Source organism: Bos indicus, chromosome 9 (assembly GCF_029378745.1).
Source record: "Bos indicus isolate NIAB-ARS_2022 breed Sahiwal x Tharparkar chromosome 9, NIAB-ARS_B.indTharparkar_mat_pri_1.0, whole genome shotgun sequence".
Lineage (NCBI taxonomy): Eukaryota > Metazoa > Chordata > Mammalia > Artiodactyla > Bovidae > Bos > Bos indicus.
The window spans coordinates 47,474,661-47,502,089 of NC_091768.1; the positions used below are offsets into that span (position 1 = coordinate 47,474,661).

Consider the following 27,429-nt stretch of genomic DNA (forward strand, 5'->3'; position numbering starts at 1 on the left):
GACAAAAGAGACATGGGTTTGATTCCTAAGTCAGGAAGATATCTTGGAGGAGGGCATGGTAACCCACTCCAGTATTCTTTCCTGGAGAATCCCAAGGAGAGGAGCTGGGAAGGCTACAGTCCATGGGGTCACAAAGAGTAGGACATGACTGAAGTGACTTAGCACACAACACACATAATGTATGTTTACAGTTCGGATTTTACAATACTTGCTTGCTGCTGCTAAGTCGCTTCAATCGTGTCCAACTCTGTGCGACCCCATAGATGGCAGTCCCCTAGGCTCCTCCATCCCTGGGATTCTCCAGGCAAGAATACTGGAGTGGGTTGCCATTTCTTTTTCCAATGCATGAAAGTGAAAAGTGAAAGTGAAGTCGCTCAGTCGTGCCCAACTCTTAGTAACCCCATGGACTGCATAAACTTCCTTGATAAAGGACACTGAGGTCACTGATGGAGCCCCATCTATAGAAGTTCAATAATTTTGCAGGAACATTTCAATAAGTGTCAACAACATCCACAAACACAATGTCATCATAGAGGCTGCTTTCTTCCTTTAGTAAGTCATCCTCCTCTTGGAGATTATGTATATGATTGAGAAGTCTTTGAGGGCGAGAATTAAGGGTTTTTAAAAGAGCATCACCTTCCTGAATAGTATAAATAAAACCACCTGCAACTCCCTCCACACCTTCCATGAGTTCATGAGGCAAGGCACCCTCCCCAGTTGTAACGACTCTGAGAACTCCTCCTCCATCATTAACTGTCACTTTGTGGAGATTCCTTGACACCAGGCCTTGGAGGTCTTGGCTCTCCCACAGGATTGTACCTTCAAAGCTCTAAAGTAAGATGAATTGCTCCACAGGCTTGTACCACAGCTTGTTCACCTGCACACCACAGCTCAGAGGACTGAAGCGAGCATTGAAGAGGGCCTCCTCCTGTTCTGCGTGATAAAGCTTGACAGTGATGTTCCTCTGGAAACCCACATCACCGGCATCATAAAACACCCCAAGACTCATAATAACGATTGGATAGAGAACCCGGAAGCTTACGCTGACAACTCGGTCCTCAGAGAGCCCTGATGAAGTGTCTTCCAAAAGACTGAATGCTTTAATCTCCTGATTCAGAACTGGATTCATGATGTTGAGTAGCAAGTAACAATACTTGCTTAGTAAGAATCAAATGTAAAAAAAAAAAAAAAAAAAAAGTGTCTAAATGCCAAAGAAGACTTACAGTGTGGAACAGGCCAAGTATGGAACTATAGTAAATTTGATGGGTCTTCCACATCAGTTACTTAATTGTTTTCTTATAAAAAAAAAAAAAAGGGTACCCACTGATTCACTCTGACATTTTCTGCTGTTCATAGTGGTTGTACAAAATGGAAAGCAGTCCCTGAGATAGTTGGCATAAGCAGGGTCAAATGTAAATGCACACAGTGGTGACACAATTATATCATTACATAAACTACTCTAAGAAGTGATTCAAAAGCAGAGTATCTCCTGTAGCAGTATTACGTTTTCTACGTGAATTCTGAAAACTGATCTCATCATTTACTAGTGAACAGATTGTAAAAAAAAGTTATTTTTGTCTAAAATTGTTAAGATGATAATACTTTTCTTCTATATAGTTTATTATTGAAAATTAAGTTCATTCAACATTTTTATATGCACCACCAGTTATTTTGATAAACAACCTTCAAAATCATGATGTTTAGCTTTCTCATTTGTACTCAGAAGCACTTACAATCCTTCACTTATGTCTATATTAGATATTCTTCTTCAGTGAAACACAGTAAGTCTCTTTATATCCAGAGGGGATAGGTTCTAGGACCCCTGTAAATACCAAAATCTATAGGTACTCAAGTCCCTTATAAAACATGGTGTGGTATTTACATAAAACCCATGAACATACTTGAAACTATCTCTAGATTACTAGAGTTCAGTTCAGTCACTCAGTCATGTCTGACTCTTTGAGACCTCATGGACTGCAGCATGCCAGACCTCGCTTTCCATCACCAGCTCCTGGAGTTGACTCAAACTCATGTCGACTGAGTTGGTGTAGCCATCCTACCATCTCATCCTCTGAGTCCCCTTCTCCTCCCGCCTTCAACCTTTCCCAGCATCAGGGTCTTTTCAAATGAGTCAGCTCTTCACATCAGGTGGCCAACGTATTGAAGTTTCAGCTTTGGCATCAGTCTTTCCAATGAATATTCAGGACTGATTTCCTTTAGGATGGACTGGTTGGAACTCCTTGCAGTCCAAGGGACTCTCAAGAATTTTCCAAGACCACAGTTCAAAAGCATCAATTCTTTTGCTCACTCAGCTTTCTTTATAGTACAACTCTCACGTCTACACATGACTACTGGAAAATCCATAGCTTTCACTAGATGGACTTTTGTTGGCAAAATAAACTCTTTGATTTTTAATATGCTGTTTAGTTTAATCATGACTTTTCTTCAAAGGAGTAAGCGTCTTTTAATTTCATGGCTACAGTCAGCATCTGCAGTGATTTTGGAGCCCCCAAAATAAAGTCTGACACTGTTTCCACTGTTTCCCCATCTATTTTCCATGAAGTAATGGGACCAGATGCCACGATCACAGTTTTCTGAATGTTGAGTCTTAAGCTAACTTTTTCACTCTCCTCTTTCACTTTCATCAAGAGGCTTTTTAGTTCTTCCACACTTTCTGCAATAAGGGTGGTGTTATCTGCATATCTGAGGTTATTGATATTTCTTCTGGCAATCGTGATTCCAGCTTGTGCTTCATCCAGCCTGGCATTTATCATGATGTACTCTGCATATAAGTTAAATAAGTAGGGTGACAATATACAGTCTTGACGTACTCCTTTCCAGATTTGGAACCAGTCTATTGTTCCATGTCCAGTTCTAACTGTTACTTCCTGACCTGCATACAGATTTCTCAGGAGGCAAGTCAGGTGGTCTGGTATACCCATCTCTTTCAGAATTTTCCACAGTTTATTGTGATCCACACAGTCAAAGGCTTTGGCATAGTCAATAAAGCAGAAATAGATTTTTTTTTTTTCTGGAACAATCTTGCTTTTTGATGATCCAACAGATGTTGGCAATTTGATCTCTGATTCCTCTGACTTTTCTAAATTCAGCTTGAACATCTGGAATTTCACAGTTCACGTACTGTTGAAGCTTGACTTGGAGAGCATCACTTTGAGCATCACTTTACTAGCAGGTGAGATGAGTACAATTGTGCAGTAGTTTGAGCATTCTTTGACACTGTCTTTCTTTGGGATTAGAATGAAAACTGACTTTTTCCAGTCCTGTGGACACTGCTGAGTTTTCCACATTTGCTGGTATATTGAGTGCAGCACTTTCACAGCATCATCTTTTAAGATTTGAAATAGCTCAACTGGAGTTTTATCACCTCCACTAGCTTTATTCATAGTAATGTTTCCAAAGGCCCACTTGACTTAGCATTCCAGGATGTCTGGCTCTAGGTGAGTTTTCACACCATTGTGATTATCTGGGTCATGAAGATCTTTGTTGTATAGTTCTTCTATGTATTCTTGCCACCCTTCTTAAAATCTTCTGTTTCTGTTAGATCCACACCATTTCTGTCCTTTATAGTGCCCATCTTTACATGAAATGTTCCCTTGGTATCTCTAATTTTCTTGAAGAGATCCCTAGTCTTTCCCATCCTATTGTTTTCCTCTATTTCTTTGCACTGATCACTGAAGAAAACTTTCTTAAGTCTCCTTGCTATTCTTTGGAACTCTGCATTCAAATGGATATATCTTTCCTTTTCTCCTTTGCTTTTCCTTTCTCTTCTTTTCACAACTATTTGTAAGGTCTCAGACGGCCATTTGGACTTTTCACATTTCTTTTTCTTGGGGATGGTCTTGATCCCTGCCTCCTGTGCAATATCATGAACCTCCGTCCATAGTTCTTCAGGCACTCTATCAGATCTAGTCCCTTGAATCTATTTCTCACTCCCACTGTATAATCGTAAGGGATTTGATTTAGGTCATACCTGAATGGTCTAGTGGTTTTCCCTACTTTTTTAAATTTAAGTCTGAATTTGGCAATAAGGAGTTCATGATCTGAGCCACAGTTAGCTCCCGGTCTTTTTTTTGCTGACTGCGTAGAGTTTCTCCAACTCTTGATTAGTTATTACAGATAACTATAACATATAACACAATGGAAACACTATATAAACAGCTGTAAATAGAATACAAATGTAAATAATTGCCAGTACAAGGCAAATTCAAGATTATCTCTTTAGAACTTTCTGGAATGCTGTTTTTCCCCAAATATTTTTAGTCCATGATTGGTTAAATCCACATCCACAGATGCAGAATGTGTGGGTATGGAGGTAGACTGTATTGTATCTTTAACTTTAAAAATAACAACATTTATTAAGGTCTTAAACTGTCTTCTTTTTTTATTCCATTGAAATTTCTAGCTTTACCTATCTCTATAAATAAACTATGAGCTCCTTGATATCAAGGAACTTTCCATTATTCAAACTGGTTCCCAACACAAAGCACAGTACCTCAATAAATATTTATATAAAACTGCATATGATCTAAGTCTCAAAAATAAATTATATCTATGAAAGTTTTTAATTAACAAATGAACTTTGAAGCAAATGTCTTTGGTTTATATAAGGACAAAAAATAGCCTCCTGACTACCTCTGATTTCTTTTGTTTAGCACAACATTTTTGAGATGCATTGATGCTGTTGCATGAATCAGGATGATTATCTCTTTTTATTGTATTCTACTTAAGTATTCTACTTAATGGTGAAGAAATAAACATTTTAATACTGAAGTCACTGTCAATTGGCATATGCCATACTCTTGAAGGATACCAAGGAAAATGAGGAACAAACATATTTACTCCCAATAGTTCCCTAAACAATCCTTTTCTTCCCACTTTTGTCATTTTCCTTCATCTGTACCTAGAAGAGAATACTGAAGAAACCAAGTGTAAATAACAATAAATTAACTGAAAGTTCTTTCTTATAATAATATGAGCTTTGTTCTAAAACTGAAACTTGAAATATCAAGGCATCTTTTATTTCATTCATTAATTTCATCAGTTGAATTCTGTCTCTTTTAAAAGAACATTATTTCAATTAAGCATATTGTTTTAAAAGAAATTAAACATAATTTATTTTAACATATTGTTGTAATTATTCATCTCTTACAATGACTAGAGCATCACAGGACATGACCCACATACACTGTTTGCCTCTCTCAAATCATACAAACTCTAACCAGAGTGAGTTTGTGACAACGTTCTTATATTTGTGGTTACCTTAACTTTCATATTTGAAGAATGTGGCATGATTGAGAGGAGAAAATATAGACTTTAAAGCCAAGTTAGTTGTTTGTTTGTTTTCCTTTCTTTAATAATTTGTTATCTGTGTTAAGTATGGAAAATAACTCAACCATTTGACTCACCAGTTTTTATTCAGTGATATGATTATAATTACATAGAATTGTGGTGAGAAAAAGATTAGATGTTCCTGTAAGTATTCCATCAGTAATAGTTCCTTCCTGATGACTGAGTTGTCCATTTTATCAGATAATGGTTATTTATTTTTAGCCCTTGTCTCAACTTGTTCATTATCCAGTGCTTTTCTTTTCTCAAGAGTTTTATTAATGTAATTATATTTACTCCCTCCATAATCTCTTTCTCAAGTTCTTAATGTTGATCACACGGGTATTAAAATCTAAATAGGTAGTAAACATAAAAAAAAAAAAAAAGCTGTGCATGTTTATTCTATACACAATGGTGATGATGTTAATATCATTTAGGCTAAATACTACACAAAATTTAAAAAACTATGGCCATGGATTATAAGTAAGAAGAAATACTATTTACTAAGAATATCAAGAAAATTTTGACCTCATGGGTTAACTTCCAGTCATTATTTATGGCTCTTTAGTGTTTATTTTGAAGAAGGAAGCTAAAGATGTGTCTACAGGACAAAGTAAGCCAGGCATGATACAAACTTGCTTTTCACACCAAACTTGTTTTGTGGTAAACTGTAGTGAATATTGTAGCATTTCTTTTAAGGGCAATTTCATTCATTTGGAAAATTAGAAACAATGAACTCTTTTACACATCTTTATACAATCTATACTATATGTTCAACAAGTAGGTAGTTAAAAATATTTGCTGTTTTGAATTAAGTGAATTGGACCATAAAATTAGATTTTGCTTTGGGTTACCCAAAGAAACATTTCACTTATATGAGAAAAGTTAAATGTTTCAAACCAACTTATATTATAAACAGGATTCAGAGTTTGTGATTTATTCTAGACCTAAAAATAAATGTTCTTACTTAATTTCTCCTCAAATATGGTAAGATTTCTCAACAAAAAGCTATATATTTTTCTCTTTCAAGAACAAAATGCTGGCAATAAATATCAGGGAGGTTTATAGCTCAGTTTCAACACAAGGCTGGAGTATGTGGTGAGGGGTGGAAAATCAACTAGATAGATAGATAGATAGATAGATAGATATTGTTGTTGTTGCTCAGTCTCCCAATTGTGTCTGACTCTTTGCAACCCCATGGATTGCAGCGCCCCAGGCCTCCCTGTCCTTCACTATCTCCAGGAGTTTGCCCAAGTTCATGTTCATTGCATCAGTGATGCCATCCAGCCATCTCATCTTCTGAGGCCCTCTTCTCCTTCTGCTCTCAATCTTTCCCAGCATCAGGGACTTTTCCTATGAGTTGTCTGTTTGCATCAGATGACCAAAATATTGGAACTTCAGCTTCAGCACCAGTCCTTCCAGTGAACGTTCAGGGTTGATCTCCCTTAAGATTGACTGGTTTGATCTTGCTGTCCAGGGGAGTTTCAGGAGTCTTCTCCAGCGCCACACCTTGAAGATAGCAATTCTTTGGCATTCTGCCTTCTGTATGGTCCACCTCTCACAACCAAACGTGACCACTAGAAAGACCATAGCCTTGACTATACGAACCTTTGCCATCAGAGTAATGTCTCTGCTTTTCAACATACTGTTTAGGTTTGTCATCACTTTCCTGGCAAGAAGCAACTGTCTCCTGATTTCATGTTTGCAGTCACCATCCACAGTTATTTTGGGGCTCAAGAAAGGAAATCTGTCACTATTTCCACATTTTCCCCTTCTATTTGCCATGCAGTAATGGGGCTGCAATTTCCCACCTTGAAGGTCAGGAAGGGCGGTGGTGAGGAGATACCCCTCATCCAAGGTAAGGAACAGCAGCTGTGCTTTGTTGGAGCAGCCGTGAAGAGATAACCCACGCCCAAGGTAAAAGAAACCCAAGTAAGATGGTAGGTGTTGCAAGAGGGCATCAGAAGGCAGATACACTGAAACCATACTCACAGAAAACTAGTCAATCTAATCACACTAGGACCACAGCCTTGTCTAACTCAATGAAACAAAGCCATGCCCGTGGGGCCACCCAAGACGGGTGGGTCATGGTGGAGAGATCTGACAGGATGTGGTCCACTGGAGAAGGGAATGGCAAACCACTTCAGTATTCTTGCCTTGAGAACCCCATGAACAGTATGAAAAGGCAAAATGATAGGATACTGAAAGAGGAACTCCCCAGGTCAGTAGGTGTCCAATATGCTACTGGAGATTAGTGGAGAAATAACTCCAGAAAGAATGAAGGGATGGAGCCAAAGCAAAAAGAATACCCAGCTGTGGATGTGACTGGTGATAGAAGCAAGGTCCGATGCTGTAAAGAGCAATATTGCATAGGAACCTGGAATGTCAGGTCCATGAATCAAGGCAAATTGGAAGTGGTCAAACAAGAGATGGGAAGAGTTAATGTTGACATTCTAGGAATCAGCAAACTAAAATGGACTGGAATGGGTGAATTTAACTCAGATGACCAATATATCTACTACTGCAGGCAGGAATCCCTCAGAAGAAATGGAGTAGCCATCATGGTCAACAAAAGAGTCCAAAATGCAGTACTTGGATGAAATCTCAAAAACGACAGAATGATTTCTGTTCGTTTCCAAGGCAAATCATTCAATATCACAGTAATCCAAGTCTATGCTCCAATCAGTAATGCTGAAAAAGCTGAAGTTGAACAATTCTATGAAGACCTACAAGACCTTTTAGAACTAACACCCAAAAAAGATGTCCTTTTCATTATAGGGGACTGGAATGCAAAAGTAGGAAGTTAAGAAACACCTGGAGTAACAGGCAAATTTGGCCTTGGAATATGGAATGAAGCAAGGCAAAGACTAATAGAGTTTTGTCAAGAGAACGCACTGGTCATAGCAAACACCCTCTTCCAACAACACAAGAGAAGACTCTACACATGGACATCACCAGATGGTCAACACCAAAATCAGATTGATTATGTTCTTTGCAGTCAAAGATGGAGAAGCTCTATAAAGTCAACAACAACAACAACAAAAAAGATGAGGAGCTGACTGTGGCTCAGATCATGAACTCCTTATTATCAAATTCAGACTGAAATTGAAGAAAGTAGGGAAAACCACTAGACCATTCAGGTATGACCTAAATCAAATCCCTTATGATTATACAGTGGAAGTGAGAAATAGATTTAAGGGCCTAGATCTGATAGATAGAGTGCCTGATGAACTATGGACTGAGGTTCGTGACATTGTACAGAGGTCAGGGATCGAGACCATCCCCATGGAAAAGAAATGCAAAAAAGAAAAATGGCTACAAATAGCTGTGAAAAGAAGAGAAGCAAAAAGCAAAGAAGAAAAGGAAAGATATAAGCATCGGAATGCAGAGTTCCAAAGAATAGCAAGAAGAGATAAGAAAGCCTTCCTCAGCAATCAATGCAAAGAAATAGAGGAAAACAACAGAATGGGAAAGACTAGAGATCTCTTCAAGAAAATTAGAGAAACCAAGGGAACAGTTCATGCAGAGATGGGCTTGAGAAAGGATAGAAATGGTATGGACCTAACAGAAGCAGATGATATTAAGATGAGGTGGCAAGAATACACAGAAGAACTGTACACAAAAGATCTTCACGACCCAGATAATCACGATGGTGTGATCACTCACCTGGAGCCTGACATCCTGGAATGTGAAGTCAAGTGGGCCTTAGAAAGCATCACTACGAACAAAGCTAGTGGAGGTGATGGAATTCCAGTGGAGCTATTTCAAGTCCTGAAAGATGATGCTGTGAAAGTGCTGCACTCAATATGCCAGCAAATTTGGAAAACTCAGCAGTGGCCACAGTACTGGAAGAGGTCAGTTTTCGTTCCAATCCCAAAGAAAGGCAATGCCAAAGAATGCTCAAACTACTGCACAATTGCACTCATCTCACACGCTAGCAAAGTAATGCTCAAAATTCTCCAAGCCAGGATTCAGCAATATGTGAACCCTGAACTTCCTGATGTTCACGCTGGTTTTAGAAAAGGCAGAGGAACCAGAGATCAAATTGCCAACATCCGCTGGATCATGGAAAAAGCAAGAGAGTTCCAGAAAAACATCTATTTCTGCTATTTTTTTAAAATTTATTTATTTTTTTTAAATTTTATTTTATTTTTAAACTTTACATAATTGTATTAGTTTTGCCAAATATCAAAATGAATCCATCACAGGTATACATGTATTGACTATGCCAAAGCCTTTGACTGTGTGGATCACAATAAACTGTGGAAAATTCTGAAAGAGATGGGAATACCAGACCACCTGACCTGCCTCTTGAGAAACTTGCACGCAGGTCAGGAAGCAACAGTTAGTACTGGACATGGAACAAGAGACTGGTTCCAAATAGGAAAAGGAGTACGTCAAGTCTGTATCTTGTCACCCTGCTTATTTAACTTATATGCAGAGTACATCATGAGAAACGCTGAACTGGAAGAAACACAAGCTGAAATCAAGATTGCCAGGAGAAATATCAATAACTCAGATATATAGATGACTCCAGTCTTATGGCAGAAAGTGTAGAGGAACTAAAAAGCCTCTTGATGAAAGTGAAAGTGGAGAGTGAAAAAGTTGGCTTAAAGCTCAACATTCAGAAAACTAAGATCATGGCATCTGGTCCGATCACTTCATGGCAAATAGATGGGGAAACAGTGGAAACAGTGTCAGACTTTATTTTGGGGGGCTGCAAAATCACTGTAGATGGTGACTGCTGCCGTGAAATTAAAAGACGCTTACTCCTTGGAAGGAAAGTTATGACCAACCTAGATAGCATATTCAAAAGCAGAGATGTTACTTTGCCAATTAAAGGTGTGTCTAGTCAAGGCTATGGTTTTTCCAGTGGTCATGTATGGATGTGAGAGTTGGACTGTGAAGAAGGCTGAGCGCCGAAGAATTGATGCTTTTGAATTGTGGTGTTACAGAAGACTCTTGAGAGTCCCTTGGGCTGCAAGGAGATCCAACAAGTCCATTCTGAATGAGATCAGTCCTGGGATTTCTTTGGAAGAATGATGCTAAAGCTGAAACTCCAGTACTTTGGCCACCTCATGCGAAGAGTTGACTCACTGGAAAAAACTCTGATGCTGGGAGGGATTGGGGTCAGGAGGAGAAGGGGAGAACAGAGGATGAGATGGCTGGAGGGCATCACTGGCTCTATGGATGTGAGTCTGGGTCAATTCCGGGAGTTGGTGATGGACAGAGAGGCCTGGCATGCTGCGATTCTTGGGGTCGCAAAGAGTCGGACATGACTGAGCAACTGAACTGAACTGACCTGAATGGGGCTGGATGCCATGATCTTAGTTTTTCTAATATTTTATCTGAAGCCAGCTCTTTTACTCTTCTCCTTCACCCTCATCAATAGTCTCTTTAGTTCCTCTTCACTTTCTGTCATTAGGGTGGTATGATTTGCATATCTGAGGCTGTTGATATTTCTCTTGGCTATCTTGATTCTGGCTTGTAACTCATCCAGCCTGGCATTGATATGCTCAGCCTAAAGGTTACACAATGATAGCAGACAGCACTGTCATACTCCTTTCTTGATCTTGAACCAATCAGTTGTTCTGTACAGGGTTCTAGCTGTTGCTTCCTGACCTGCACAGGATTCTCAGGAGACAGGTACAATGGTCTGGTATTTGCATCTCTCTAAGAGCTTTCTAAAGTTTGTCATGATGTACAGAGTCAAAGACTTTAGTGTGTCAATGGAACAGGGATAGATGTTTTTTTCTGAAATTTCCTTGTTCTCTACAATCCAGGTAATGTTGGTAATTTGATCTCTAGTTCCTCTTCTTTTTCTAAATCCAGCTTGGGTATCTGGAAGTCCTTGGTTCTCATAATACTGAAGCCTACCATCCAAGATTTTAAGTATGACCTTATTAGCATGGGAGATGAGTGCAACTATCCAATGGTTAACACATTCTTTGGTACTACCCTTCTTGGTTTTTGGGATTAGGATTGAACTTTTTCAGTCCTGTGGCCACTGCTGGGTCTTCTAGATTAGCTGACATAATGAATGCAAAACCTTGATGGCATCCTCCTTCAGGGATTTGAATAGTTCTGTTGGAATTTCATTGCATCCACTAGCTTTATTAACAGCAGCGTGTCTCAAGGCCCACTTGACTTTGCACTCCAGAATGTCTGGCTCTGGGTGACTAACCACAGTATCATAGTAATCCGGTTCATTAAGATCTTTTTAATACAGTACTTCCATGTATTCTTTCCGTCTCTTTTTGATCTCTTCAGCATCTACTAGGTCTCTATCATTTTTATCCTTTATTGTGCCCGTCTTACAGCAGAATACTCTCTTGATGTTTCCAGTTTTCTTGAAGAGATCTCTAGTCTTTGTTGTTTTCTTCTATTATTAAACACTATTCATTGAAGAAGGCCTTCTTGTCCCTTCTAGCTATTCTTTGAAACTCTGCATATAATTGGATATGCCTTTCCCTCTCTCCCTTTCTACTCTCTTCTCTCTTTTTTCTTTGGGATGTTTTTGTTCCCTACCTTCTGTACAAGATTATGGACCTCTGTCCATAGTTCTTCAGGCACACTGTTATCTAGATCTAGTCCCTTGAATCTATTTTTTTATTTCTACTGCAAATTCATATGGGATTTGATTTAAGTCATAGCTGGCTGGCCTAATGGTTTTCCTGGTTTTCTTAACTTTAAGCCTGAATTGTGCTAATAAGAAGCTGATGATCTGAGCCACAGTCAGCCCCAGGTCTTGTTTTTGCTGACTGTATACAGATTCTCCATCTTCGGCTGCAAAGAATGTAATCAATTTAATTTTGGTATTTACCATTTGGTGATGTCTATGAGTAAAGCTGTCTCTTGTGTTGTTGAAAAAGAGTATTTCCTATGACTGATACACACTCTCGGCAGAATTCAATCAGCCTTTGCCCTGCTTCATTTTGTTCTCCAAGGCCAAACTTGCCTGTTACTCCAGGTATATTTTGACTTTCTACTTTTGCATTCCAATTCCTGATGATGAATAAAACATCTTTTTTAGGTCTTAGTTCTAGGAGGTCTTCTAGATCTTCACAGAACTGATCGACTTTAGCTTCTGCGGCATCAGTGGTAGGGGCATAGACTAGGATTACTCTGATGTTGAATGGCTTTCCTCGGAAATGAACCAAAATCGGGCTGTCATTTTTGAGGCTGCACCCAAGTACTGTATTTTGGACTCTTGTTGATTATGAGGGCTACTCCATTTCTTCTATGGGATTCTTGCCCCAAGTAGTAGATTATAACAGTCATCTAAATTAAATTTTCCCATTCCCATCCATTTTAGTTTGCTGATTCCAAGGATGTCGACGTTTATTCTTACCATCTCATGTTGATCTTGTCCAGTTTTCCTTGATTCATGAACCTAACATTCCAGGACTGTTATTTGCAGTATTTTGGGTTTTACTTTCATCACCAGGCGTATCAACAACTGTGCACTATATCCACTTTGGTGGATCTATATACACTAAAAGTATAGTATACATATATACACATATGTGTATATGTGTGTATATAGTATATATGTGTGTATATACTATACATATATTATACATATATGTTTTGAATATCCAAACCCCAAATTTTCATGATATGTTAATATGCAAAAATCCACATATACATGTGATGAAAACAGGGAAATTTATAGGTAGTAAGTACATGTTCTCTAGGTCTGAAAAGCACTTGAACTAGCTTGGGGGTATATTTATTTTCTATTCCAATTACGTGAGTCTGATAAGAATGTAACAAAATGTTAGCCACTTAGCTAAAGAGTTCAAAAGTTTAATCCAAGGTATGTCATTTGTGTCCCTTTTCTTGGCTTTCTATTTTGGACGTCAAATTTAAGAGAACCTTAATTTAACAATGTTAACAGCCATGTGACAAAAACACATATTTAGTAGATGAGAAAAAGCTAAGCAGAGAAAAGGATTAACAGGAGACAGAGGAGAGGGGGAGACAGAGACACATAGAGAGACTGAGAAAGGGGCTTAGTGCTGTTGAACATTACTGCCCAAGACACCCCAGAATTGCCTGTTTGTCTCTTTCTCTCCTTCAGTGTTAACAGCTAAACCAAAGAATGAAGCAAGGGTTGCTCTATTTGCTTAGTATCATTTCAGTGGGTTTCTGTCCTCTGTGTCACACACACACACAAAAGGTAGATAGATAAAAAGGTACCTAGAAAAATAGAATAAATGGAAGTAGAGTGTGAGGCTAAGATCACTGTCCAACGTTTAGAACTTTGTATATAATGGAAAGTTACATTTTTGTGATCAACTAAGAAATGCATTAATTTTAATCAACATATTCTAATAATGAATTAGAAAGTGGATTTTCAAAGTTCACATAATTCAGACTCAATATACACAAACTACATCAATCATCTGTTCATTTAACATTATCCTTGCATGTGATTAGTTCAGTTCAGTTCAGTCGCTCAGTCGTGTCCCACTCTTTGCGACCCCATGAATTGCAGCACGCCAGGCCTCCCTGTCCATCACCAACTTCCGGAGTTCACCCAGACTCACGTCCATCGACTCAGTGATGCCATCCAGCCATCTCATCCTCTGTCATCCCCTTCTCCTCCTGCCCCGAATCCCTCCCAGCATCAGAGACTTTTCCAATGAGTCAACTCTTCGCATGAGGTGGCCAAAGTCCTGGAGTTTCAGCTTTAGCATCATTCCTTCCAAAGAAATCCCAGGGCTGATCTCTTTCAGAATGGACTGGGTGGATCTCCTTGCAGTCCAAGGGACTCTCAAGAGTCTTCTCCAACACCACAGTTCAAAAGCATCAATTCTTCGGCACTAAGCCTTCATCACAGTCCAACTCTCACATCCATACATGACCACAGGAAAAACCATAGCCTTGACTAAATGGACCTTTGTTGGCAAAGTAATGTCTCTGCTTTTGAATATGCTATCTAGGTTGGTCATAACTTTCCTTCCAAGGAGTAAGCATCTTTTAATTTCATGGCTGCAGTCACTATCTACAGTGATTTTGGAGCCCAAAAATATAGTATGACACTCTTTCCACTGTTTCCCCATCTATTTCCCATGAAGTGATGGGACTGGATACAATGATCTTCGTTTTCTGAATGTTGAGCTTTAAGCCAAATTTTTCACTCTCCTCTTTCACTTTCATCAGGAGGCTTTTTAGTTCCTCTTCACTTTCTGCCATAAGGGTGGTGTCATCTGCATATCTGAGGTTATTGATATTTCTCCCAGCAATCTTGATTCCAGCTTGTGTTTCTTCCAGCCCAGTGTTTCTCATGATGTACTTTGCATATAAGTTAAATAAGCAAGGTGACAAGATACAGTCTTGACGTACTCCTTTTCCTATTTGGAACCAGTCTCTTGTTCCATGTCCAGTTCTAACTGTTGCTTCCTGACCTGTATACAAATTTCTCAAGAGGCATATCAGGTGGTCTGGTATACCCATCTCTTTCAGAATTTTCCCCAGTTTATTGTGATCCACACAGTCAAAGGCTTTGGCATAGTCAATAAAGCAGAAATAGATGTTTTTCTGGAACTCTCTTGCTTTTTCCATGATCCAGAGGATGTTGGCAATTTGATCTCTGGTTCCTCTGCCTTTTCTAAAACCAGCGTGAACATCAGGAAGTTCATGGTTCACATATTGCTGAAGCCTGGCTTGGAGAATTTTGAGCATTACTTTACTAGCGTGTGAGATGAGTGCATTTGTGTGGTAGTTTGAGCATTCTTTGGCATTGCCTTTCTTTGGGATTGGAATGAAAACTGACTTTTTCCAGTACTGTGGCCACTGCTGAGTTTTCCAAATTTGCTGGCATATTGAGTGCAGCACTTTCACAGCATCATCTTTCAGGACTTGAAATAGCTCAACTGGAATTCCATCACCTCCACTAGCTTTGTTCGTAGTGATGCTTTCTAAGGCCCACTTGACTTTACATTCCAGAATGTCTGGCTCTAGGTCAGTGGTCACACCATCGTGATTATCTGGGTCATGAAGATCTTTTTTCGTGCAGTTCTTCTGTGTATTCTTGCCATCTCTTCTTAATACCTTCTGCTTCTCTTAGGTCCATACCATTTCTGTCTTTTATTGAACACATCTTTGCATGAAATGTTCCTTTGGTATCTCTGATTTTCTTGACGAGATCTCTAGTCTTTCCCATTCTGTTGTTTTCCTCTATTTCTTTGCATTGATCGCTGAGGAAGGCTTTCTTATCTCTTCTTGCTATTCTTTGGAACTCTGCATTCAGATGCCTATATCTTTCCTTTTCTCCTTTGCTTTTTGCTTCTCTTCTTTTCACAGCTATTTTTAAGGCCTCTCCAGACATCCATTTTGCTTTTTTGCGTTTCTTTTCCATGGGGATGGTCTCGATCCCTGTCTTCTGTACAATGTCACGAACCTCAGTCTGTAGTTCATCAGGCACTCTATCTATCAGATCTAGGCCCTTAAATCTATTTCTCACTTCCACTGTATAATCATAAGGGATTTGATTTAGGTCATACCTGAGTAGTCTAGTGGTTTTCCCTACTTTCTTCAATTTCAGTCTGAATTTGGCAATAAGGATTTCATGATCTGAGCCACAGTCAGCTCCTGGTCTTGTTTTTGCTGACTGTATAGAGCTTCTCCATTTTTGGCTTCAAAGAATATAATCAATCTGATTTTGTTGCTGACCATCTGGTGATGTCCATGTATAGAGTCTTCTCTTGTGTTGTTGGAAGAGGGTGTTTGTTATGACCAGTGCATTTTCTTGGCAAAACTCATTAGTCTTTGCCCTGCTTCATTCTGTATTCCAAGGCCAAATTTGCCTGTTAGTCCAGGTGTTTCTTGATTTCCTACTTTTGCATTCCACTCCCCTATAATGAAAAGGACATTTTTTTTGGGTGTTTTTTCTAAAAGGTCTTGTAGGTCTTCATAGAACCGTTCATTTTCAGCTTCTTCAGCATTACCGGTTGGGGCATAGATTTGGATTACTGTGATATTGAATGGTTTGCCTTGGAAATGAACAGAGATCATTCTGTCGTTTTTGAGATTTCATCCAAGTACTGCATTTTGGACTCTTTTGTTGACCATGATGGCTAATCTGCAGTTAAAACATATTCTAGGGAAGCTCTGAATTATTAAAAAAAAAAAAAAAAAAACTAAGCAAAAAATAGCATAATTTTCCTCCTGAAGGAAAAAGAAAAAAACTTCTGAGGAAGGTTTCAAAGTTAATTTAAGCAAAACAGAATGATTTAGTGTTGAGAAATGCATTTAGGGTAAAGGAAAAACATAAGCATGAATATGTATCCTTCAGAGAGTTACATTTCAGCAAGTGAAACACTCACAAATATGAAACAAATAATAATAACTTGATATAGAACCAGAGGTAATTATAAATTCTTTTATACACTCCATGGAGTGTATATTCTAGAAAGTGTGGTGTCTTATCAAGGTAACAACTCAACAGAGCAGACTGTGATATTCCTTCATAAGGGAAAAGAGCCTGTAGGCTGTGTGGGGACAGAGAGAGGGAAGAGGAGCCTGGTGACAGTTCAGTTACTCAGCTGTCAGCAAAAATTTGGCTCTGGCCACTCACTTAATAAACCTGACTCAGCAGACCTAATCCTTGAGGAATCAGGTCCATCAATCCTAAAATCAAATGTAACAGCCATTTACTACTCCTGGAGCACTCTCTTTGCTGTATCACCAACAATCACACACTTATCCAAGACTTCCCTCCAACCATATACTGCACTCACCTAGGAAGACCTTCAAGAGAACTTATACTGTAATTGAATGGTTTAATTTCACTGAAGTTTTAGTCTATCCAGTTTCACTCCAGAACCAATTTTCTTAAATAAGGTTTTATTTGGTACAAGAAGAAGATAAAGGTGGTAGGGATTGAGATTAGAGGTATTTAGTTTTCATTGTTTACAAATGTTCTGATTGCCTATGTAGAAAACCTCAAAGGATCAACAAATGATTAAAGTCAATAACACAGTACAGCAAAGTTATACAATCTAAGCTTAATGTCTAAAAATGAGTTTTAATTTTACATATTAGGAACGATTAGAATATGATTCTGGCTGCTCGCTAGAGAATCTACCATTGGTAGAATGACCTTGTGAATTATCATCCAAACAGGGGAAATTATAATAGCAAAATGGAAATACTTGAAAATTAGCAAAAAACAACCAAAACAGACCCCAGAAAATCAAAAGGGATGGGCTTTCTATAGGTTTAAATGTGGAAGCCAGGAAAACAGAGTAGTACCAACATAATACAGATGGCTTGTACCAGGTCCTAGCAATGATACTGGTGAGAAGTAGTCAGTTACTAAATATATTTTGAAGATACAGTCAATAGAATTAAAAATAACATTTGTTTTTGAAAAAAAAATAAAGACATTCAAAGTATGAGAAGTATCTGTTACACATGTAAAAAGCAAAGGGTTTTTATCCAAATGTTAAGAAGAGCCTTAAATAAATTTAGTGACAAAGCACAATCAAAGATAAATAATAGATATTATACAAAATAGAACAACCAAAAAAGTGCTTTTTAATTAGAATGTTTAAGATCTACTCTCTTAGCAATTTCAAAAATAGGATACAGTATTATGTTACCATGCCGTACACTGTATCTCCCATCTTATCAAATATTTATGTGAAATTCTTTATATAAAAATACAATCGACCTTTGAACAATATGGGTTTGAACTATGTGGGTCAATTTATATGCATATTTTTTTCAAAAATTAAGTACTACATGGTCTGAGGTCAGCTGAGTCTGTGGATATAGAACTATGGACATGGAGGATTCACTGTAAAATTATACTCAAATTTTGGACTTCATGGGGAATGGCACCCCTAACCCACATTGTTGGAGTGCAAACTGTATATTCAACCACATTAGTAATCAGAGGGATGTACATTAAATGTTTTCGAGACATTGGATAACAGACAGTCAGGGCTGTAACCTCTAAGAGAAATGCAACAAAAGACATCTCTAAAGCTTTTCCTTAAGATGGTCTAAGATCTTCCTGCTTTATACCCACAGGCCCCAAACACAGGAGGTGGCTGCATATAAGGTACAGTAGGCTTACTGAGCTTACAGGACAACCCAGAATTCACAGAGACTGGGATATCTAGACTTGTGCAGCAGAAAATCAAAGAGGGAGTTACCCAAAGGAAGATTTTCAGGTATCTACACAGGAGTTCTCATGAGTCTCTGATCAAATCTAAGATGCATATCCAGGTACTAAGGTATTTGAACGTCATTAAATTCAAGAGAACAAAATAAGAAAGACTGAATTCTTATCATGATAAAAGCCATGAGGAATTGGCTTGTCATCTTTTAAAAGTACTCTAGGAGACCTGTCAACTTAGAACTCTAAATATACACATGCACACTCACACACACATCACACACACACACACAAACATAGATTTTTATGTGTACTCAAAACTGAAGCAACTCAATCATTAACAGCTGAAAGAGTTACAAACTGTGGAATATCTATATAATGAAATACTGCTGCTGCTGCTGCTAAGTCACTTCAGTCGTGTCCGACTCTGTGCAACCCCATAGACGGCAGCCTACCAGGCTCCTCTGTCCCCGGGATTCTCCAGGCAAGGACACTGGAGTGGATTGCCATTTCCTTCTCCAGTGCATGAAAGTGAAAAGTGAAAGTGAAGTCGCTCAGTTGTATCCTACTCTTAGCGACCCCTTGGACTGTAGCCCACCAGGCTCCTCCATCCATGGGATTTTCCAGGCAACAGTACTGGGGTGGGGTGCCATTGCCTTCTCTGAATGAAATGCTAGTTAGCAATATAAAGGAACAGGCTACTGATAACAGTACAAATAAATCTAAAAATCACACTGAGTAAAATAAACCAAGCAAACAATAGGACCCATGTATATAGTTCTATCTATGTAAAATTCTAGAAAATATAAGCTAAAATGTGGTAATAAATAATTACGAGATTTTTTGAAAACCACACAGGAATTGAAAAAAGCACAAGGAAACTTTGGGCGAGGTGATACATGTGTTCACTATATTGATTGTGATGATGGCTTCATGTCTCTATATGAATGTCAAAATTGGTCAAATCATACAACTTAAACATGTGCAGTTTATTACATGTTAATTAAATTTAATAAAGTTACAATAAAATGAAGCCAAAAATAAACATTTTTCTCCAAAAAATGTTGAAAAAAATGGACTATCAGTAAGTCTGTGTTGAAAGAAATATTATTGAAAGTTCTTCCACAAAATGAAAAGGACACACCAGATAGACAGAGGGAGCTCAACCCAGTGCTCTGTGACAACCTAGAGGGGTGAGATGGGGTGGGAGATGGGAGGGAGGTTCAAGAGGGAGGGGACATATGTATACCTGTAGCTGATTCATGTTGATATATGACAGAAACCATCAGAGAATTGTCAACAATTATCCTCCAATAAAAAATTGAAAAGAAAAATAAAAGAAACAAACAGTAGCAGAAATGGTAAATACATGATTAAATTTCTAAAAATTAAAAATAAAACAAATATGGCTGTTTAAAGTAAAAACTGTATTAATATACTGTCAGGTGTGTAACCAGTACAGAAATTAGATATATGTATGTGTGTATCAGATAATCAATTCCACTGGTTACATTTAGAGGTGCCCTAAAATGTGAAATGGGGACTATTCTCTTTACCTCAAAATCAACTAGTCATTTCTCTGGAAATTGCTGAGGAAGGACCACTTTGTGAGCAGTCAGTTGAGGGAGTAAAAGCCCATGTCCTGAAGGGGAATCCCATCAAGGTACAACAGCAACCACTATAATATTCTTATCCTTGTTATTCTTATTATTATTCTTTTGGGGATTGTAAATTCAGTTATTAAATAATTTTGGTTCATTGATGTTACATACATTATCTATTTCTAGATATAGATCAGAGAAAATCAGTGTTCACAGCTAGAAAGTGTACAATCCTTACAGTGCACTAACTATGACTTGAAATATAACCAGTTAGGAGCCACTATCTATATAATTTATGACTATAAATAAGTATTCAATTATGTAAAGTTTAAAAATAAAATAAAATTGGAGAAAAAAAATAAATAAATAAATAAGTATTCTGAAAAGTAGGTGCATAAAATATGAAACAATAGGATTTATACATTGATATAGTAGAAAGCATACAATGTGATGATATATCCTACAAAAATAAATCAGAACTTTTACTCACTGTTGAATGTCATTTTGTATGTCACTTATAATTTCATAGGTAATTTCATAAAAATCCTCACCTCCCTGGCAAACAGCAAATTTTGAAATCCTCTTTGTTTCGCAGGCCTCTTCAAAGACTCAGAGGCAAGTGTAAATGTATTTTACTGATTGATGTTTTGAAATCCTATGGAGCTTATTTAGAATAAGGTTTGCTAAGAAAGATACCTGGTTTAATTAAGGAATAGGTACTGCATACGAAAGCACTGGGAATGAAACATCGAATGTCTGTGTACTCTTGATAAGCACTTTCTTCATTTGAAAGGAGGATCAGGCCTTATACTTTACTAATGGATTTTCTGTTAATAAATCCAAATCTTGAAGTAGAGAAAAACTGCAACATATCTCCATTTCTGTGATATCCATATCTATTTTCCTGTTACTTTATTCTTAAATTATACATTTGAAATGTATCCACACTTATTTATGCTTTATGCTTCGGGTTATGTTGTGTGATAAAAGGACATACTAGACTGGAAATAGAAGTATTTGTCCTTTCCCTTTTTAAAGCTACTAAAAGGTTTTCAGGAAAATGACTTTAAAATTGGCAGTCTTAATATGTACATAGTAGTTGTTTGAAGATCATATAACAAATCAAAAACTTGTATATAGTATTAGAGAAATTCAATATTGAGTCATTAGATAAGGTTATGCAATATGCATTATTTTAATTAATTTTTAACAGGTATATTTAAAAAGTATAAAGATTTTTAAAATATTATGAAAATAATACGCCATTATATTCTATCTTGCAACAAATAGTGTTTCTTTTCTCATTTTATTTTCCAGAAATAAGAACTTTACATACACTTACACAATCTACAGATATATATGTATATATGAAGACTTTTTTTCTTTCTTATTTGGAACTGACAAATGCAAGCAAATGACATTTCTTCTAAGGCCAGTTTAATGGTGATGAATTCCTTAAACTTTTGCTTATCTGGAAAACGCTTCATTTCTTCTTCAATTCTGAATGATAACTATCCTAGGTAGAGTATTCTGGGCTGGTAGGCTTTTTGTTTTTTGTTTTCCTTTTTTGCACTTTGAGTATATCATGCTACTCGCTTCTGTCTTGCACAATTACTTCTAATGCATTCCTCCTATTCTTTAACTTTTGACATTTTAATTATAATGTGTCTTGGAATGGGTCTCTGAATTGTTTATTTTTATGACACATATTTCAGTTCTTTTCAGTTGCTCAGTCATGTCTGACTCTTTCTAGCCCCATGGACTGCAGCAAACCAGGCCTCGTTGTGCAACACCAGCTCCCAGAACTTACTCAAACTCATGTCCATCAAGTTGGTGATGCCATCCAACCATCTCATCCTTTGTTATCCCCTTCTTGTCCTGCCTTCAATCTTTCCCAGCATCAAGATCTTTTCAAGTAAGTCAGTTCTTTGCATCAGGTGGCCAAACTACTGGAGTTTCAGCTTTAGCGTCATTCCTTCTAATGAACACCCAGGACTGATCTCCTTTAGAATGGACTGATTAGATCTCCTTGCAGTCCAAGGAACTCTCAAGAGTCTTCTCCAACACCACAGCTCAAAAGCATCTATTTTTCAGTGCTCAGTTTTCTTTATAGTCCAACTCTCACATACATACATGACTACAGGAGAAACCATAGCCTTGACTAGACAGACCTTTGTTGGCAAAGTAATGTCTCTGCTTTTTAATACGCTGTCTAGGTTGCTCATAACTTTTCTTCCAAGGAGCAAGCATCTTTTAATTTTATGGCTGCAATCACCATCAGAAGTGATTTTGGAGCCCAAAAATAAAGTCTGTCACTGTTTTCACTGTTGCCCATCTATTTGCCATGAAGTGATGGGACTGGATGCCATGATATTAGTTTCCTGAATGTTGAGTTTTAAGCCAACTTTTTTACTCTCATCAAGAGGCTCTTTAGTTCTTCTTTGCTTTCTGCCATAATGGTGGTGTCATCTGCATATCTGAGGTTACTGATATTTCTCACAGCAATTTTAATTCCATCTGGTGCTTCATCCAGGCTGGCACTTCACATGATGTACTCTGTATATAAGTTAAATAAGCAGGGTGACAGTATACAGCCTTGATATATTCCTTTCCTGATTTGGACTCAGTCTGCTGTTCCATTTCTGGTTCTAACTGTTGCTTCTTGACCTGCATACAAGTTTCTCTGGAGGCAGGTCACATGGCCTGGTATTCCCATCTCTTGAAGAATTTTCCATAGTTTTTTGTGATCCACACAGTCAAAGACTTTGGCATAGTCAATAAAGCAGAAATAGATGCTTTCTGGAATTCTCTTGCTTTTTGATTATCCAGTGGATGTTGGCAATTTGATCTCTGCTTCCTCTGCCTTTTCTAAATCCAGCTGGAACATCTGGAATTTCACAGTTCACATACTGTTGAAGCTTGGTTTGGAGTATTTTGAGTGTTACTTTACTAGCAGGTGAGATGTGTGCAGTTGTGCAGTTGTTTAAGCATTCTTTGGCATTGCCTTTCTTTGGGATTAGAATGAAAACTGACATTTTCCAGTCCTGTGGATACTGCTGAGTTTTCCACATTTGCTGGCATGTTGAGTGCAGCACTTTCACAGTGTCATCTTTTAGGATTTGAAATAGCTCAACTGGAATTTCATAACCTCCACTAGCTTTGTTCATAGTGATGCTTCCTAAGGCCCACTTGACTTTGCATTCCAGAGTATCTGGCTCTAGGTGAGCGATCACAGCATCATGATTATCTGGGTTGTGAAGATCTTTTTATATACTTCTTCTGTGTACTTGTGCCACCTCTTCTTAATATCTTCTGCTTCTGTTAAGTCCATATTATTTCTGTCCTATATTGTGCCCATCTTTGCATGAAATATTCCCTTGGTATCTCTGATTTTCTTGAAGAGATCTCTAGTCTTTCCCATCTATTGTTTTCCTCTATTTTTTTGCATTGATCTGAGGAAGTCTTTGCATTGCACTGAGGAAGGCTTTCTTATCTCTCCTTGATATTCGTTGGGACTCTGCATTCAAATGGGTATATCTTTCTTTTTCTCCTTTGCCTCTAGCTTCTCTTCTTTTCTCAGTGTTTGTTAGGCCTCCTCAGACAACCATTTTGCCTTTTTGCATTTCTTTTTCTTGGGGATGGTCTTGACCACTGCCTCTTGTACAATGTCACGAACCTCTGTCAATAGTTCTTCATGCAGTCTGTCTATCAGATCTAATCCTTTGAATCTATTTGTCATTTCCACTGTATAATCATAAGGGATTTGATTTAGGTCATACCTGAATGATCTAGTGGTTTTCCCTACTTTCTTCAATTTCAGTCTGAATTTGGCAATGAGGAGAAACCTGTTTAGATGTAGATTAGACACATATTTAGATTTATTTTTATATTTAATAATTATTTTTTGTGCAATACATTTGTTATAAATATTTTCAAGTATATTTTGTGTTTTATTTGCCATGTAGAATTTTAACATTTTGTTGTGGTATTTTCAGCCTTTCTTCCTAAATACTTTTTTGTGTCATTTAAGAAGTATTTTGAAAATTATTTTAATCATCTGGGTTCTTTCATACTAATACAAGGCTTTGTTTATGTTATATATGAATTCCATCAGGATTTAAATATATTGTGTGCTTATCTTCATACTTTGATTCTCTCAATTGACTGTGGTGTTCTAAATGGTAGAATCTTTACAAAGATCTCCCCAAATGATATTGGTGCTCTTTTATTTTTAATCTAGTTATGCTTTAGTGCTTCAGAGTTCATTGGAACAGTATTTTTCAAGGAAGAGTTTTTATGAAATTTTCTTGTTTCTTATGAAGCAAATCTTTTAATCTAAAATTTAAATTCAACATGATTATTGTACTTCAAATTTCTTTTGTTGGCCTGCTGTTTCTTCCTTATACACATTTTCATTGTGAATGAAGTTCTGGTTATCTCTTGAGTTTTTTTTTTTTTCAAAACCAACTGCTGTTAAAATATTCCTATCAAGTCTTATGCTAGAAGTTAGTTGGCATCTTCCTACCTATGAAAGCATTCCCTGGGTCCACTGTTTTCACTGTTTTAACATGAGTAGATGACTAGAGTTATTCCCTTGTAGCTCAGTCAGTAAATAATCTGCCTCCAGTTCAGGAGACCTGGGTTCAATTACTGGGACAGGAAAATCCCTTGGAGAAGGAAATGGCAACCCACTCCAGTACTCTTGTCTGGGAAATCCTATGGACAGAGGAGCCTGGGCCAGCTACAGCCCATGGGGTTGGAGGAATCGGACACAACTTAGCAACTAAAACACCACAATGACTAGAGTAGGGCTAATTTTTTTTTTTTTCCCTTTCCCTAGAAATGACCACCAGAGTCCAACAGGCAGACTATTTAAGTTTAGTTGTGCTAATTGCCTTATATGTGAACTGTGAACTTCCTGATGTTTAAGCTGGTTTTAGAAAAGGCAGAGGAACCAGAGATCAAATTGCCAACATCTGCTGGATCATGGAAAAAGCAAGAGAGTTCCAGAAAAACACCTATTTCTGCTTTATTGACTATGCCAAAGCCTTTGACTGTGTGGATCACAATAAACCGTGGGAAATTCTGAAAGAGATGGGAATACCAGACCACCTGACCTGCCTCTTGAGAAATTTGTATGCAGGTCAGTAAGCAACAGTTAGAACTGTACATCAGACTGCTTCCCAATAGGAAAAAGGAGTACATCAAGGCTGTATATTGTCACCCTGCTTATTTAACTTATATGCAGAGTACATCATGAGAAACTCTGGACTGGAAGAAACACAAGCTGGAATCAAGATTGCTGGGAGAAATCTCAATAACCTCAGATATGCAGATGACACCACCCTTATGGAAGAAAGTGAAGAGGAACTAAAAAGCCTCTTGATGAAAGTGAAGGTGGAGAGTGAAAAAGTTGGCTTAAATCTCAACATTGAGAAGACGAAGATCATGGCATCTGGTCCCATCAGTTTATGGGAAACAGATGGGGAAACAGTGGAAACAGTGTCAGACTTTATTTTTGGGGCTCCAAAATCACTGTAGATGGAGATTGCAGCCATGAAATTAAAAGACACTTACTCCTTGGAAGAAAAGTTATGTCCAACCTAGATAGCATATTCAAAAGCAGAGACATTACTTTGCCAACAAAGGTCCATCTAGTCAAGGCTATGGGTTTTCCTGTGGTCATGCATGGATGTGAGAGTTGGCCTGTGAAGAAGGTTAAGCGCCAAAGAATTGATGCTTTTTTTTTTTAATTTATTTTTTTATTTTATTATTTAACTTTACAATATTGTATTGGTTTTGCCATATATCAACATGAATCCACCACAAGTATACCCATGTTCCCCATCCTGAACCCTCCTTCCTCCTCCCTCCCCGTACCATCCCTCTGGGTCGTTCCAGAATGGATGCTTTTGAACTGTAGTGTTGGAGAAGACTCTTGAGAATCTCTTGGACTGCAAGGAGATCCAACCAGTCCATTATGAAGGAGACCAGCCCTGGGATTTCTTTGGAAGGAATGATGCTAAAGCTGAAACTCCAGTACTCTGTCCACCTCATGCAAAGAGTTGACTCATTGGAAAAGACTCTGATGCTGGGAGGGATTGGGGGCAGGAGGAGAAGGGGACGATAGAGGATGAGATGGCTGGATGGCATCACCAACTCGATGGACATGAGTCTGAGTGATCTCCGGGAGTTGGTGATGGACAGGGAGGCCTGGTGTGCTGCAATTCATGGGGTCACAAAGAGTCGGATACGACTGAGTGACAGAATTGAACTAAACTGATGAGTTCAGAAACTTTAAGTCTGTGAGTTTAATCACTTTCTCATGGGGCTTTCAGGTAACAGTCCATTTTAGCAGAACTAGTGCAAAATCCTCACTTCTATAACTCAAAACTCTTTCCTTTTAACCTTCATAGCCCTAGGTAGTATACAAGGGGAAAGAAGGGGAATCTTCTCCGAGCATGAAGGAGTACAGATGCATTCATGTCCCTCCTTTACAACCCCCTTCTCACTATATTTTCTACCAAGTTAGGGACTGATAAATATCCTTGTCTAAAAGTGGGATAATCAGTGGGCTTGTGAGACTAAATCTTTGCTTTGGAAAAAGAACACAGTGAGACACAGTGTAGTTAACTATGGAGCACCAAGAGACCAGTGGAAGACTATATTTCTCTGTCCCCATTCAGTTTTATAATGTATAGTTTATAGTTCTGTTTCCCCCACTTCCCGAGTCGAATGAGCAAATCTTAAATTATCCTGCATATGCTCACAAAAGGTTATGTGGTAGCTAAATGAAATCCAAGAAACATTGTGCAAAACACCAACCAAGATCTGAAAGAAGACAATGAGAAAAACCCTCAATAAATGTTCCCATACATTCAGACTGAACCCTGAAAGAAACTAATGACCATAAATCCATGAGAAAGCCAATGTTTGTGTGGCTCTCTCACAGCTGGATCTAGCAGTGGCTAGATTCACTCATGTTGGAAGGAATTAATGGAGAAGACTAGATTATATTTGATTTTGAGGTAGTTTGGGGCAGATATCCATTTATATCTGCTTTCAATGTATCAATTTAATTCAGAACATAAGTGTACATATTAATTGGAATGTAGATTCAGATAAAATTTTGATATCAACATAATAGTAAGAAATTTCTGCTTTTTTTAAAATATCTTCTCAAAAGTTAAGTCTTTGCAGTTCTGATAATTTAATTATGGGTGTTTTGGCTTCCTTACACAAATCTAGAATAGTCTTTCAGAAAACAAGCCAGGTCTATGTATGTGTGAATTCCCACATGTCCTGGAGTGCAATTAACTCTACTTCTAGTCATGCTGTGGCACCTGTGGA

The 27,429-nt window shown here is 37.9% G+C and overlaps 1 pseudogene; it reads right to left on the minus strand.

Annotated features, from left to right (window-relative positions):
• Positions 1–391: 391 nt before the first annotated feature.
• LOC109563517 (UDP-GalNAc:beta-1,3-N-acetylgalactosaminyltransferase 2-like) overlaps positions 392–27,429 on the minus strand; it is an 82,494-nt pseudogene continuing 55,456 nt past the window's right edge.